This window comes from Hypanus sabinus, chromosome 18 (assembly GCF_030144855.1).
Source record: "Hypanus sabinus isolate sHypSab1 chromosome 18, sHypSab1.hap1, whole genome shotgun sequence".
Lineage (NCBI taxonomy): Eukaryota > Metazoa > Chordata > Chondrichthyes > Myliobatiformes > Dasyatidae > Hypanus > Hypanus sabinus.
In genome coordinates, this window is record NC_082723.1 from 12,347,663 (window position 1) to 12,362,397 (window position 14,735).

General features: G+C 45.2%; 1 long non-coding RNA gene across 1 annotated transcript; it reads left to right on the top strand.

Moving 5' to 3' along the window:
- Window positions 1–237: 237 nt before the first annotated feature.
- Window positions 238–7,963, top strand: LOC132407327 (uncharacterized). The gene is made up of 3 exons (XR_009516449.1): window positions 238–3,268; window positions 5,266–5,328; window positions 5,924–7,963. It is a non-coding gene; the product is annotated as an uncharacterized LOC132407327 (long non-coding RNA).
- The last annotated feature ends 6,772 nt before the right edge of the window (window positions 7,964–14,735 follow it).

A 14,735-nucleotide genomic window follows, 5' to 3' on the forward strand; every position in this document is an offset into this window, starting at 1 on the left:
GAATAATAAATCACCCATGATGGAATGGCAGAGCAGACTCGGGGCTGACTGGCCTGTTCCTGTGTCTTACATTGGCAGATATATTAGGGGTAGTTAATAAACTTAGACACATGGGCAGCTCTGCAGGAAGGAAGGGTTAGAGCAGACTAAAAGGTCAGCACAAAATTGTGGGCTGAAGGGCCTGTACTGTGCTGTTATGTTCTATGAACAATTCACTGGAACAGAATCCTACAGTAACCTGGGGAGAATCTGCTCCTCACTGCCTTCGAAGTGGTTGGGGTGACCTTGGGCTGTGGTGAAAGTCCTAAAGAAAAATCCAGTCTTTTGCTTGAAGCCTCTGTGCCGGCAAACTCCCCGTGCACCTGATCATTGGGCGTCCTCAACCACAGTCGCTACACCAGCTAATCGTTGATGTGAATGAGCAATGGGTTTGCACACCTGAGGGACTCGGCAACCTCGGAGCCGCAGCGAGTTCAAGCGTTGTGGAATCTCAGCCGGCCTCAGGTAGCTTCAGCTCTGCAGCCCGTAGGAATCCTCGAGGATGTAACTCAGAGCAAAGCCTTGGAGCATGTATGAAGAAAGTGTATTTTCTTTCCTCTTTTCTTGCCCAACTCCTTAAACTCACTCCACATGTCTCACAAGAGACCTTTTTGAGGAAGTTACCAGGAAAGTGGATGAAGGCAAGGTAGTGGATGTTGTCTACATGGACTTTGGTAAGAACTTTGACAATCTCCCACATGGTCAACAAGGCATTCAAGATGAAGCAGCAAATTGATTTAAACATTGGCTTTGTGGGACAAGCCAGAGAGTGGTAGCCTCTCTGACTGGAGGCATGTGACTAGTGGAGTGCCTCGAGGTTCAGTACTGGCTCCATTGTTATTTGTCATCTTTATCAACAATCCGGATGATATCGTGGTTAACTGAATCAGCAGATTTGTGGATGACACCGAGAGTTGGGGTGGGGAAGACGTATTATGGCTCACAGTGAGATCTGGGCCAGCTGGAAAAATGGGCGGTAAAATGGCAGATGGAATTTATTGCAGACAAGTGCTAGGTGTTGTACTTCGGTAGGACCAACCAGGGTGGGTAGAGCACTGGGGATCTGGGATATTGGTCCATAATTCATTGAAAGTGTTGTCATAGGGTCATAAAGAAAGCTCTTGACACATTGCCCTTCATAAATCAAAGTACTGAGTATGGTAGATAGGATGTTATGTTGGTTTGTATTAGACATTGGTGAGGGCTAATTTGGAATATTGTGTGCAGTTTTGGTCACCTACCTACAGGAAAGATGTAAATAATATTGAAAGAGTACAGAGAAAATTTACATGGACGTTGCTGGGTCTGGAGAACCTGAGTTAAAAGGAAAGATTGAATAGGTTGGGACTTTATTCCCTAGAATGTAGAAGATTGAGGAGACCCTGACAGTGGTGTACAAAATTATGAGGGGTATAACCTGTAAGCAGGCTTTTTCCACTGAGGTTGGGTGAGGCTGCAACTAGAGGTCATGGGTTAAGGATGAAAGGTGAAAAGTTTAAGGGGAGCATAAGGGGAAATTTCTTCATTCAGAGGGTCGTGAGAGTGTGGAATGAGCTCCCAGTGCAAGTGGCATATGTGAGCTCGATTTCAGTGTTTAAGAGAAGTTTGGATAGGTACATGGATGCTAGGGGTATGGAGGGGTTTGGCCAAATCAAATCAAATCAAGGTTTAATTATCATTCAACCATACATGAATACAGCCAAACAGATCAGTGTTCCTCTGGAACCAAGGTGCAAAACATACACAGCTCATTCAAAATAGCAGGCAAAAAACATTGTCACACAAAAAAAAAACATATGTAGCCCAAGATCCTGAGTGACAGGACCCTCAATGTGATGATGCAGTGCACAGCCACTGCAACCTAGCCTATCGTTCCACCAATTGAACACTAGAGGGCAGCACTGATGGGAGAGGCCAACCCCCAATTGAGAACAGACACCACTCCCCACCACCTCCTCTCCTGGACTGCAGCAGCAGGCAAATGTAGCCCTTTTGCTACGCAGCTTCTCTGCGCCTGTCATACCACCAAACAAGGGGAACAGGCTTGTGGCATCTTATATTATCAATGTCCAACAGGGTCTTGCAATCGCAAGAGAAATGTCCAGGACAATCATCCACAGTTACGTTGCATGCTGCTTTGTGCATGAACTCTGATCTCAAGCAGGCAGCAGCTCATCTGCACCCAGTCCAGCTCCTCCGAATCCAGTCCAGCTCCTCCGACGCACCAGCCGCCTCTGCTGACCCAGTTCAGCCACTCCGATCATCGAGCAGCTCACTGATGGAACAGACCTTCAGTACCCAGTCTTTAGAGTCCAGCATTGTCTTGCGACCATAAAAACCACATTTAACAAAGAAATAAAAACACCTTTGCTTGGCCCCCGAGAGGCTGCTGTGTCCAAACGCGCCACCATCTTACCAGAAATTCCCAGTGCCGGTTGATCGGAGTAAGCACAGACTAGATGGGCTGAAGGGCCTGTTTCTGTGCTGTACTTTTTTATGACTCTACAACATGACAGAATCAGCCATCAAGTGACTTTGAGAGGGATTAAGACTGGATTTTTAAAAATGACTTATTTTTAATTTAAAGATCCCTCTGCTAATTCTTCTTGTATTTGAGATCATGTTGGTGAGTCCTACACCACAAGACCTAGACTGGTACTGGGCAAGACGATTGGAGCTGCCCTCCCTGGTGACCATGTCACACCACTACGTGAGGAAAACCAAGCAAGTTCTCCCAGCCGTCCAAACTGGCATGAATTCTCCATCTTAATATAATCAGGATCACATTGTTTGTGGACCAGTGCTGTGAGCTGCCACCTGACCACACTGTGAGTGATTCACTGGCTCCAAAGTGCTGTAAGGTGCCTTGAGATTGTGGTAGGTACCGTACTGATGCCAGCTCTGTTGTCAGTGCCAGGCTTTTGTCACAGCTGTCTCCTCTGAGTGTGTACCAAAAATTAATTTCATTATCAAAGTATGTATGCAGCATGTAACTCTGAGCTTCCTCTTCTGCAGACAGTCATAGAATAAAGAAAACCATAGAAGTAGTTGAAAGAAAAACATCGATCACACCCATCACAAGAAAACACAAAAACTCACAAACCCCACACACCCGCCTCGCACAAAAACAAACGGATCACCCAAGCCCCCAGTTCGCCCGTCGGCAACAAAAAAGAATGGGCGAGAACGCAAAAAAAAATGGAACTGAAAAAGGCCGATATGAACCACAGTGAGTCTGAACTACAGTCCAATCTATAAATCTCAGAATTTCAATAATACCTCCGAGAGCCTCAGGAGCCAGTGGCCCCTCTGAGGGCAGCGACTCAAACCAGCGGCCCACTCAAGGTCACAGAAAATGCTGTGGTACAGTAACAGTTCCCTAAAGGCCAATTTATACTTCTGCATAACCTACACTGTACCCTACGCCGTAGCCTGACGCGTACCTCTTTAAACATCACGGCGATGCAGACCACAACTACTGTGATTGGTCAGCTTAGTAGCATCGCATCTCCTCCTGTCTATAGGCATACTGTGCGTACACTGACGCAAAACAAATGGTTGGAGATGATGAACCAAATCGTCAAATCTACCTGCTGACATCCGAAAATATTTGAAATGCATTTCCTCGTCCATGCCTCCCAGTGGCCGGACAAGCACAGAAAACTCACCCTCCTTCTGTCTCAATCAGTTCAATGGTCGTACATACCATCTCTTCTGACGTCTTCTCTCATTTCTGCGCTGCAGTAACTTCAATAAGAATCACCCTTGTTCAATATTTATTAGCTACAACTCCAACATGATGCGCTCAGTCGCCATTAGAAACCTTACCGCCAACTAGCGTTTTGGCGGTGACACAGACACACCAACGCACAAGGATGAATGCTCACAACGGCACAGGCCACTTACGAAGGCTACGGCACAGGCTACGACGCAGAAGTATAAATCAGCCTTTAGTGTGTTTTACATCTGGCTTTAGCATCTGCTGGCCCAGGGAAACACATCCAAAAGATAAACAATGAATGTTAACAGAACGACTGATGTGCACATCTGAGGAAAGGGGACCATGTTGTCACCTAATGGTTTTAAAAACAACTGTGTCAAAAGTAAGACAGCAGTGATTCACTGGCTTCCATAGCCACTGGAAACAATTATTTCCTTACTGCCAATTACACCGCCAGCATTTAGGGCATCAGTGAAGCTCCTCCATCTCTGGCGGTGTTCAGGGTTCCTTCATTATGTTTTCACTTCTGTTAGCCAGGCAAGTCCCACGTGCAGACTCAGGCATACCATCGTACTCAAATGTAGAAGGATTCTTCATTGCTGGTTTTGTTTAACCAGTCAGGGTTTGTAGCCCGGAGTTGAACCCCTGATCTGGAGGACTGCTGGACCACTCTACCTGTTTGGCATGGGTGACCCCACCAAGAGTCAAAGTACAAGGCCCTGACTCCAGCCAACATAGCTCTCCGGGTCATTGAGGCACACAAGGTTGTGGTCCTCTTGGAGGACTGGAGACAATGCAGGCTCTTATACAGCAACAGAAAGGGGCAACAGTGTATCTTGCAGGGGCAAGTGTTCATGCCCTGGTGTTTGGGGTTAAAATTTCTGTGCTTTTGTTGTAACCATATAACCATATAACAATTACAGCACAGAAACAGGCCACCTCGGCCCTTCTAGTCCGTGCTGAATGCTTACTCTCACCTAGTCCCACCGACCTGCACTCAGCCCATAACCCTCCATTCCTTTCCTGTCCATATACCTATCCAATTTTACTTTAAATGACAATACCAAACCTGCCTCTACCACTTCTATTGGAAGCTCATTCCACACAGCTACCACTCTCTGAGTAAAGAAATTCCCCCTCATGTTACCCCTAAACTCTTTCCCCCTAAGTCTCAACTCATGTCCTCTTGTTTGAATCTCCCCTACTCTCAATGGAAAAAGCCTATCCACAGCAACTCTATCTATCCCCCTCATAATTTTAAATACCTTTATCAAGTCGTGGTCACAATGTTAAATGTTTATTCATCTATCTAATACCTCCTTTACTTGAGTCAGTTTTGCTTGATTATGCTCCTATCAATGTCATGCGATATTCTTAATTGTATTTTAGTTGCATCTTAATTGCCATTGTGTATTCTTAAGTGCCAGCAAGTAGTGCGGGGAGAGGTCCGATTGTGCTCTTTAAGGTTCTTTAATCCCTGGGTCCTTTGAATTTTATTTCCTCAGGATTGTGGAACCACTGAGGAAGTACTTGGATGTCTCCTGCAGCAAGGAAATCCTATCCTGCAGGTGTGCTGTGCTCTGAAATCATTTGCTCATCGGTTACCATACAGTCAGATGCTTGTTGATCAGAAATCTGCCATTTGACCAAACGTCTACCAAACAAAACGGATACCCTCTCAGGGGAGTGAAAGAACATGGCAAAGACCAGGTGGCCTGGGGGTGGAGGTCATGTTAGAGGGGAGTACATGCCATAGTTCAAAGTTCAAAGAAAAATTTATTATCACCACATACAACCCTGAAATTCTTTTCCCTGTGGGCATCCTCAGTAACTCTATAGTATAGTGACTATAAACAGGATCGATGAAAGAACAATTAGAGCATAGACGACATGAAACTGTGCCAATGCAAATATAAATAAATAGCAATAAGTAACAAGAACATGAAATCGCAGAGTTGAGATGGCACCAGGTGGCTGCCTCTTTAAGCTCATCTGCGGAAACAGCTTAAATTCCTCTCTTGAATGTCTCTGGTTTTCCTTGTGAGTGGTTGGGGTTCTATCGAAGTCCTGATCTGCAAGCAGCACTCAAACTGCAATTTTTTTTTACAGTAGATGAGTTCCCTTTCCTGGAGCTCATTGGCTAACTTCTCCTACTTTCTCCAGGAGCGCCCACCCTGCGCGGCCCTGTGGATGACCAATTCCAGGCCGGTGTTGCTGACTGAGGCATCGTGGGAGAAAGAACATCAGGATTTTGCTGCGGTGGATGTATGAATGGAGGTCTCGGTAGTCGGGTGATTGCTCTCTCTCTGTTTCTCTCAATTATACAAGAGTTTGCTGCCGATTCTCGAGTCAGAAGCCTCAGAATGAAAAGGCTACCAAAGGCTGTTGCACAGTACTGTAGTAATTTTATGCATTGCGCTGTACTGCCACCACACAAAAAAAAACAAATTTTATGATATATGTAAGTGATGATAAACCTGATTTTGATGTGGGTAATTCCTCCAGCAACTGCAGATTTTCTCTTGCTTCTGATTTGAGTGTCTATTTTGTACTGAGAGTGGGAAGGGTGCAGGGAGGGGGGCATCATGGTTGGGTTAAGGGGAAAGTAAGGGGAAAGGAGAGGAGAGGGTATCAGGAAGCACCAGAGAGACATTCTGTAATGATCAATAAATCAATTGTTTGGAATCAAATGACCTTGTCTGGTGTCTCAGGACTGGATGTGTCTGCACCCATACCACCCCCCATCCCTGGCACTGCTCTGCCACCTGTCCCACACAACCCCACCCTCGCCAATACCCTTTGCTCCCAACCAGATTTACAAAGTCACTCTCTGCTTCATGTTGACAAATACAGTACAAAAGTCCTAGGCACCCTAGATATATACACCCCCTCCCCTCCAAGTATCTATCACTCGCCTACACACTGGCAGCAATATAGTGGTCAGTTAATCCATCAACCCAACTGTCCTCGAGAGGAAGGCAGAGCACCAGGCACACAGATACCACACTGCAGATCAAGTTTTGGACCATAGTCTGGAGCTGAGAGGCAGCAGCTGGGCCAGTCCACAGCGACAGATTGCACCTTCCACAACTCGTGAATTCAATTGAATTGAATTGACTTTATTGCTTACATCCTTCACATACACGAGGACTGAGAATCTCCATCTAAATGTGCAATGTGCAATTTATGTTCATTTGTAATAAATTGTATGTACAATACAATAGTCAATATAGCATAGAAATGCAATTGCATCAGCATGAATTACTCAGTCTGATGGCCTGGTGGAAGAAGCTGTCCTGGAGCCCGTTGCTTCTGGCTTTTATGCTGTGGTACCGTTTCCCGGATGGTAGCAGCTGGAACAGTTTGTGGTTGGGGTGACTCGGGTCCCCAGGCAGCTGCATCACTGGTTCAGAAATTGCACCATCTCGAATCGCAAGACCCTGCAGCTGTCATGGTCCTGGCTGGCATTCCCCACCTTTTCCCTTTCCTCCCTAATTGGTCCTTAATCCCAACACTTGATTCCCAATCTTTCCCAATTCCTCTCAATCACCAGCACCTGGTTTGCATTAACCACCAGAGGATAACTCTGACAGCTCTGGTTAGCCCTTGCCAGATTGTTGGGGGGGTGAGTGAAAGGCAGGAGGGAGAGAGGGAGAGGGAGGGAGAGAGGGAGGGAGAGGGAGGGAGAGAGGGAGAGAGAGAGGGAGGGGGAGAGGGAGAGACTCAGCCTGGTCCAGATTCTCCACTTGCTGTGGAGATTCTGCCTCCTGATCCTGCCTCCGTGATGGAGTCCTGCACTTGGGTTTGTTTTCCTGCCATGTCTGTGTCACAGCAGCGTTAGGTGAGGTGAGCTGAGGTGATCATCGGGGTCTCTCTTCCTGCCATTACGGACATTTCCACTACACGCTGCATCCGCAAAGCATTATGAAGGACCTCACATACAAACTCTTCTCTCTGCTGCTGTCTGGGAAAAGGCACCAAAGCATTCGGGCTCTCATGGCCAGATTATGTAAGTTTCTTCCCCCAAGCTATCAGACTCCTCAATACCCAGAGCCTGGTCTGACACCTTACTGCCCTACACCTTACTGTTTATTATTTATTCTAATGCCTGCACTGTTTTGTGCACTTTATGCAGTCCTGGGTAGGTCTGTAGCCTAGTGTAGTTTTTTTTTCTGTGTTGTTTTTTATGTAGTTCAGTCTAGTTTTTGTACTGTCATGGAACACCATGGTCCTGAAAAACATTGTCTTGTTTTTACTGTGTACTGTATCAGCAGTTATGGTTGAAATGACAATAAATAGTGACTTGATTTGACAATGATCCTTCAGGCCCCTTTTTACACACCTGTCTCTGTTAATGTCCAGAATAGTGGGAAGTTCACACCTGCAGATGTGCTGGGCTGTCTGCACCACTTTCTGCAGAGTCCTGCAATTGAGGGAAGTACAGTTCCCATACCAGGCACTGATGCAGAAACATAGAAAATAGGTGCAGGAGTAGGCCATTTGGCCCTTCGAGCCTGCACTGCCATTCAGTATGACCATGGCTGATCATCCAACTCAGAACCCTGTACCTGCTTTCTCTCCATACCCCCTGATCCCTTTAGCCACAAGGGCCATATCTAACTTCCTCTTAAATATAGCCAATGAACTGGCCTCAACTGTTTCCTGTGGCAGAGAATTCCACAGGTTCACCACTCTCTGTGTGAAGAAATTTTTCCTCATCTCGGTCCTAAAAGGCTTCCCCTTTATCCTTAAACTGAAGTCAGGATGCTCTCAATTGTGTCCCTGTAGAAAGTCCTTAGGATGTGGGGACTTGTACCAAACTTCTTCAACCATCTGAGATGAATGAGGTGCTGTTGTGCTTCTGTCACCACACAGCCTGTACGTATGGACTATTCCTTGGTGATGTGTTTACCGAGGAACTTAAAGCTGTTCACTCTCTCAACCCCAGATCCATTGATGTCAATAGTGGTTAGCCTGCCTCCATTCCTCCGGGAGTCTGCAATCAGCTCCTTTGTTTTAGCGACATTGAGGGAGAGGTTGATTAATTGACACCACTGTGTCAGGGTGATGAATTCTTTTCTGTAGGCTGCCTCATTATTTGAGATCAGGCCAATCAATGTAGTTATCGTCATTGATCATTCCACCTCAAATTCCCTTGTGGCCAAGTGCCCTTAGTGTACGACTAGCATTCTGATAATGGTCAGGTATTCTGTGCTGGTGTTCAGCTAAGGGGGGCAAACGTCAGCTGGGGCATCATGGAGAACTCCTGCTCTTTGTCAAAATATAGGCTGATAAATGGTACAAACAACCAAGATGTTAAAATACCAAATTTTTCACATTTACCTCCAACCAACTTGGGAGTTGTAAAAGACATAGGAGGGTAGTGGAATTGTTGACTAATCGCAGTAATCAATCCCCATTGTTTGCTTTGTTAGCCTCGCCTCTGGATCGTGAAAACCCAGTGCTGGAGCTTTGGGGACTGTAGTCCGAGGTCACCTGCTCCAGTCGAACTTGCCAAGTATTTAATTTAAACTACTGAGGTTGCTACTATCGATTTCCAAACACTCCTTTACACCTACCCTTATATCCTGCTCATGAACTGTTTGTCCCACTCCGGTCAGGGAGGAGGCTATGTAGCAACCATGCCAGAACCACCAGACTCAAACAGTTACTTTCGGCAAGCAGTAAGGCTGATCAACACCTCTGTCCACTAACCCACTCCACCACAACCCCCACCACCACTCCTCTATTATCACTTCCTGTCAGTCAGACAGTCCTGTGCCTGGTGTCACTCTATGGAGAAACACGCAGTATATGTATATATGCTGTCAGTCCTGCTGAACGGTCTCGGCCTGAAAAGTCGACTATACTCTTTTCTATAGATGCTGCCTGGCCTGTTGAGTCTCTCCAGCATTTTGTGTGTGTTGCTTGGATTTCCAGCATCTGCAGATTTTCTCTTGTTTATACATGCTATCTTATGTATTTATATTTATTGATTTCCTTACTGTTTATTTGTGTTGCATCAAATCGGGAGTCACGATTTTGTTCTTTACACTTGTGTACTGGAGTTATTTCCAGATTAAAACAATCTTGAATGTTTATTGCATCGTTTAAAGAACGGTGTTGTATCTATTAATCCAGGCCATGGAGAGCCAGTGCAGAAAACAGAATGGTTCCTGCAGCTGGTAGACTCAGGGAGAGGCCAAGTTTGGTAACTGTAACCAGTTGTAGGCAGAGCAGGAAGCCGTGGCTCGTTTCCATGATTTTCCAGCTCAGACGACATGACTCACTTCACAGAAGATGTGCCCCTGGAAGGGCTGGGCACTTCAGCGAAGTTTGTACCTGATGTCAGACTGAGTGACAGTGGCAGTTTACAGCCTCCCAGCATCACCATGTGTCAGGAGGCTGCTGGAGACTCCCGGCCTGTAACGGGATACTTGGATAAAGTTGAGATAACGAATCTAGCAGGCTTGCCCTTGTCTGCTCTGGTGTGTGGTGTTGCTAACTTTATTATGTATGCTTTAAGACTGGGAGGATGTGGATCACACTGAGAGGAAGTGTGAGGTTTTTGCAAATGGTGTGTTCAGGAATGCAGAGGTTAGGGGAATAGAGACAGTGGGGTAGGATCAGAGGAGGGAGTATAGGAGAAGTGTGAAGTGGGCGTAAAAGCAAAATGATGAAGCAAGAGAGGGATATGGTACCAGAATTGAACACTAGATCTGGTATCTGTAAGGCTGAGTGTTCTACTGGGAGTTTTACTTTCTCACAAGCATTGCTGGCAGAAGACAAGTGCTGGGCTGTATTTGATGAGCACGAAGTGGGTTGACTGACAGCATATGTGTTGGTCTTTGTCTATGTTTATGCTAGAGGCAGATACATTAAGGGCATTTAAGCTGCTCTTGGGTTCATGAGTCACAGACAAACAGAAGGCTATGTAGGAAGGAAGGGTTACATTGATTTTAGAGAAGGTTAAAAGGCTGGCATGACATTATGGGCCATGCCGGAATATTTAATGTTCAGTAAACATGTAAATTCCAAAATTTACTGAAAGTTTATTCTCAATTTATTCAAAATTGAACTTTTTTCTCCCCAGTTTCGTAAGCCACGTGTATTGTGCAACTTTCAATGGACTGACACCTGGCAGGAACTGACCAAAAGAGCAGCAGGGCAGGGCCAAGGAAGCTCAGAAGAATCGATGAGTTCCACTCACTCCCTTAAGGCTGTTGTGGCCGGAGATGGCAGTGGGGATAAGTTCACACTACCTTTTAAATGCTCCCGAAGGCATATAAACCATATACAGCACAGAAACAGGCCATCTCGGCCCTTCTAGTCCATGTCGAACACTTACTCTCTGACCCGCACTCAGCCCATAACCCTCCCTTCCTTTCCTGTCCATATACCTATCCAATTTTAATTTAAATGACAACACCGAACCTGCCTCTACCACTTCTACTGGAAGCTCGTTCCACACAGCTACCACTCTCTGAATAAAGAATTTCCCCTTGTGTTACCCTTAAACTTTTGCCCCCTAACTCTCAACTCATGTCCTCTTGTTTGAATCTCTCTACTCTCAATGGAAAAAGCCTATCCACGTCAACTCTATCTATCCCCCTCATAATTTTAAATACCTTTATCAAGTCCCCCCTCAATCTTCTACTCTCCAAAGAATAAAGACCTGACTTGTTCAACCTTTCCCTGTAACTTAGGTGCTGAAACCCAGGTAACATTCTAGCAAATCTTCTCTGTACTCTCTATTTTGTTGACATCTTTCCTATAAGTCGGCGACCAGAACTGTACACAATATTCCAAATTCAGCCTTACCAATGCCTTGTACAATTTTAACATTACATCCCAACTCCTATACTCAATGCTCTGATTTATAAAGCCCGACGTACCAAAAGCTTTCTTCACCACCCTATTCACATGAGATTCCACCTTCAGGGAACTATGCACCATTATTCCTCGATCACTCTGTTCTACTGCATTCTTCAATGCCCTACCATTTACCATGTATGTCCTGTTTGGATTATTCCTACCAAAATGTAGCACCTCACACTTGTCAGCATTAAACTCCATCTGCCATCATTCAGCCAACTCTTCTAACTGGCCTAAATCTCTCTGCAAACTTTGAAAACCTACTTCATTATCCACAACGCCACCTACCTTAGTATCATCTGCATACTTACTAATCCAATTTACCACCCCATCATCCAGATCATTAATGTATATGACAAACAACATTGGACCCAGTACAGATCCCTGAGGCACATCACTAGTCACCGGCCTCCAACCTGACAAACAGTTATCCACCACTACTCTCTGGCATCTCCCATGCAGCCACTGTTGAATCCATTTTACTACTTCAATATTAATACCTAACGATTGAACCTTCCTAACTAACCATCCGTGCGGAACCTTGTCAAAGGCCTTACTGAAGTCCATATAGACAACATCCACTGCTTTACTCTCGTCAACTTTCCTCGTAACCTCTTCAAAAAATTCAATAAGATTTGTCAAACATGGCCTTCCATGCGCAAATCCATGTTGACTGTTTCTAATCAGACCCTGTCTATCCAGATAATTATATATACAATCTCTAAGAATACTTTCCATTAATTTACCCACCACTGATGTCAAACTGACAGGCCTATAATTGCTACATTTACTCTTAGAACCCTTTTTAAACAATGGAACCACATGAGCAATATGCCAATCCTCCAGCACCATCCTCATTTCTAATGACATTTGAAACATTTCTGTCAGAGCCCCTGCTATTTCTACACTAACTTCCCTCAAGGTCCTAGGGAATATCCTGTCAGGATCCAGAGATTTATCCACTTTTATATTTCTTAAAAGCACCAGTACTACTTCTTCCTCTTTAATCGTCATAGTTTCCATACCTTCCCTACTTGTTTCCCTTACCTTACACAATTCAATATCCTTCTCCTTAGTGAATACCGAAGAAAAGAAATTGTTCAAAATCTCCCCCGTCTGTTTCGGCTCCACACATAGCTGTCCACTCTGATTCTCTAAGGGACCAATTTTATCCCTCACTATCCTTTTGTTATTAATATAACTGTAGAAACCCTTTGGATTTAAAGGGATTTAAAGCAACCTCATATCATCTTTTAGCTTTTCTAATTTCTATCTTAAGATTCTTCTTACGTTCTTTATATTCCTCGAGCACCTCATTTACTCCATGCTGCCTATATTTATTGTAGACATCTCTCTTTCCTAACCAAGTTTCCAATATCCCTTGAAAACCATGGCTCTCTCAAACTTTTAACCTTTCCTTTCAACCTAACAGGAACATAAAGATTCTGTCCCCTCAAAATTTCACCTTTAAATTACCTCCATTTCTCTATTACATCCTTCCCATAAAACAAATTGTCCCAATCCACTCCTTCCAAATCCTTTCTTATCTCCTCAAAGTTAGCCTTTCTCCAATCAAAAATCTCAACCCTGGGTCCAGTCCTATCCTTCTCCATAATTATATTGAAGCTAATGCTATTGTGATCACTGGACCCGAAGTGCTCCCCAACACATACCTCCGTCAGCTGGCCTATTTCATTCCCTAACAGAAGATCCAACATTGCCCCTTCTCTAGTCGGTACCTCTATGTATTGCTGTAAAAAGCTATCCTGCACACATTTTACAAACTCCAAACCATTCATCCCTTTTACAGAATGGGCTTCCCAGTCTATGTGTGGAAAATTAAAATCTCCCACAATCACAACCCTGTGCTTACTACAAATATCTGCTATCTCCTTGCAAATTTGCTCCTCCAATTCTCGCTCCCCATTCGGTGGTCTATAATACACCCCTATAAGTGTTACTACACCTTTCCCATTCCTCAATTCCACCCAAATAGCCTCCTTAGACGATTTGGGTCTAACCCTCTAATCTATCCTGCCAGAGCACCGCTGTAATATTTTCTCTGACAAGCAACGCAACACCTCCCCCTCTTGCCCCTCCGATTCTATCACACCTGAAGCACCAAAATCCAGGAATATTTAGTTGCCAATCACACCCCTCCTATCTCAATTAGCCTCTGACAACCAAGCCCAGCTCTTGACCTTCAGACATGACTCAGCTATTAAGCCTGGCAGAACTATTTCTATGGACAGCAGAAGGGCAAAACGGAGTTACTGGTGCTTAAACCAGTCGCTTTGGGCAGATGGGCTCATCAGTTGTGGTTGGCAGCTCATCCAGGAGAAGGAAAACTCTGATCCCAAACCTGTGCTGCATTGCGGCCGTACCCGTTCATGGGGACGGTTTGGGAGTAAGCCTCAAGGAAAACTCCAGAGTGGGAGTCCCTAAACCAGTCCTACGTTGAGTTCAACACTGACGGGCAACTCCTACAGTACTGCTGGTGCCAAACTGTATTGGTCTCTGCTGTTGCTTTGGATTCATCGGCTGTGTGGAGGGGGGAATCCCGCTGCACGAGCACGGGCTCCATGTCATACTGGCCTGGTTTGCATCGCGCATGGACAGCTAGGGTGCAATGCCTGTGGTGGACAACGACCATTGGAGAGCTTGGGATTAATTTGGAATTCTGCCTGCGAGCTGCAGGCTCTCAAATTCCTTCCCTCGGCCACTTCACTCTCAGTCATCGGCATAGTACTGCTTGAATCTGATAACAATAACTTGCCTCTGCCAGAGTCGCTCTGTTCCCCCCTAGGTTTCTGAGTTGAAGAACTGCTCCTTGACCCACGCCTGGTCACGATCCTCCATAGAATATCAGAATATCTCGAAGTCCCTCACAAAACCTCAGTGAGGCAATCTTTGTAACTTAAATATTGAATCATGCAGTAGAGTGAACCTTTGAATATGCTCCCACATCTTACATATTGAGTAATTGCCCATTCCAACATATTGAGTAAAATACATTTTCCACACCGCTTCCCACTGTTTTTACTATTGGTTTCATCTTCCATTCCCCTTCCATTCACAACTACCCCGTCATTCTCCCATT